This window comes from Microtus ochrogaster, chromosome 22 (genome assembly GCF_000317375.1).
Source record: "Microtus ochrogaster isolate Prairie Vole_2 chromosome 22, MicOch1.0, whole genome shotgun sequence".
Taxonomy (NCBI): domain Eukaryota; kingdom Metazoa; phylum Chordata; class Mammalia; order Rodentia; family Cricetidae; genus Microtus; species Microtus ochrogaster.
Genome location: NC_022023.1, coordinates 297,105 through 298,898, shown reverse-complemented (window position 1 = coordinate 298,898; position 1,794 = coordinate 297,105). Strand labels below are relative to the sequence as shown.

At 37.0% G+C, this 1,794-nt stretch overlaps 1 protein-coding gene across 1 annotated transcript in view; it reads left to right on the top strand.

Moving 5' to 3' along the window:
- The window catches only part of Pgm2l1 (phosphoglucomutase 2 like 1), a 39,900-nt gene that overhangs the window by 18,033 nt on the left and 20,073 nt on the right, over positions 1 to 1,794 (top strand). The window lies entirely within an intron of this gene.

Below are 1,794 nucleotides of genomic sequence, written 5' to 3'. Positions count from 1 at the left end.
TTTGAACACACTACTGATAGATTTGAACACACTACTGATAGGTTGAGGTGGGTTTTGTGTGCGTTTCTGTGTGAGAGCTGAAAAACAGACAGTCACCGACAGGCTTGTCACCGACAGACTTTGAAAGACTGATGTGACTGGTCACTGGTCTGATGGATTATTATATACATAGTGATTTGGACCAAAGATGCACCAGCCACATTACATATAGTGCGCATTACATATAGATGATATCCTAGTTACTATGTTACAGTTATAACTGATGTTCACAGTCTCAAGTTTGAATATTAGGAGATTGGTGCTATTGACAGAAATGAGGTAGTGGATTGTGAGCATATTGACAGTGCAAAACAAAGAACCTGAGCAGAAATGAAAACAACAAACAATAAACTTAGGAGGGAGAACTAAGCCCTATTTTTAGGGAGGGAACTTTGTAAGTTTAATGAATACATTAGCAAAAAAAGGTTGTTAAGATACTGAGCTTACGCTGTCATAATATATTTGTGCTAAAGTAGAGTAAAAATAACGAAATCATAAAAGTAGGAGAAAGAAATAAGTACTTAAACTTAAAATAGTAACAAGTTGAAACTGGCCTGGAGAGATGGCTCCAGATGCCAAGCTTGACAACGTGAGGTCAGTCCCTGGGGCCCACATGGTAGAAGTAGAAAGCCAAGTCCTGCAAGTTCTCCTCTGTCCCCATGCATAGGCCATGGCACGAATGCCCCACCATCAAATAAATAAATAAATATAATTAAAAATTTATTAAGAAAACTGTGGAATGAGTGTTAAAGATACAAGACACAGTGTAATGGCGTTTCACTTATATTTTAATAAATAAAGCTTCCCCGAAGATCAGAAAAGTAAAATAGCCAGCCACTGACTCATACCTCAGTCCAAAATGGTGATTCTGCCTCCAGAAATCTCAGAATGAGACTGAGGCTGAGAGCTGTCCCTCCCATTTTACAATCCTCTCTAGTTCTGGGATTAAGGGTGTGCACCACTACTGCCTGGTTTCTATGGCAAGCTAGTGTGGCTACTGGGATTAAAGGTGTGTGTCATTGCTGCCTGGTCTGTAAGGCTGGCCATTGTGACTGTTTTACTTTTTTGATCTTCAGGCAAGCTTTATTTATTAAAATACAAAAGAAATGCCACTATAACACAAACAAAATGAGTGTGTAATAAATACAGTAGAAACGAAGATAATCAGTATTTTTTAACTGTGTAATTTAAGTAAATATGCAAATTTAGATGAATTAGCCAATTTCTTGGAATAACAGTTGATACATCAACTTACAAGAAATAGTAAACCTGAATAATTATAATTATCCAATAAGTTGAATTGGTATTTTTAAAAGTATTCTCAATTTTAAAATAACAAGTCTAGACAGTTTATGTGCAAGCTTTATCAAATCATTAAGAAATGAATATCTATGGAATATTCTATTGAGATTTTGGAAATTTATTGAGCAACTTAAAGAATTGAAGGAATTGCTTTTTACTCTAAAGTATATCAATAAAGGTAGCACCAGAGAATAAAAAACTAGAAAGGAGCTAGAGCTGTAGCTCAATGGTAGAGTGTTTGTCTCACACGCATCTATCAGCTCCAGTAGCAGAGATATTCAGAAATCTAAGACTGTACCATCGAGTTGCCAGTCCCCACTCACATCAGTCCCAGTACATTGGTTTCCTGTCTTACCGCAGGTAGATGTGCGCTAGTTGATGAGGACGGTGTTTTTAGAGATCTCAGGTAGTTGATGAGGACGGTGTTTTTAGAGATCTCAGGTAGTTGATGAG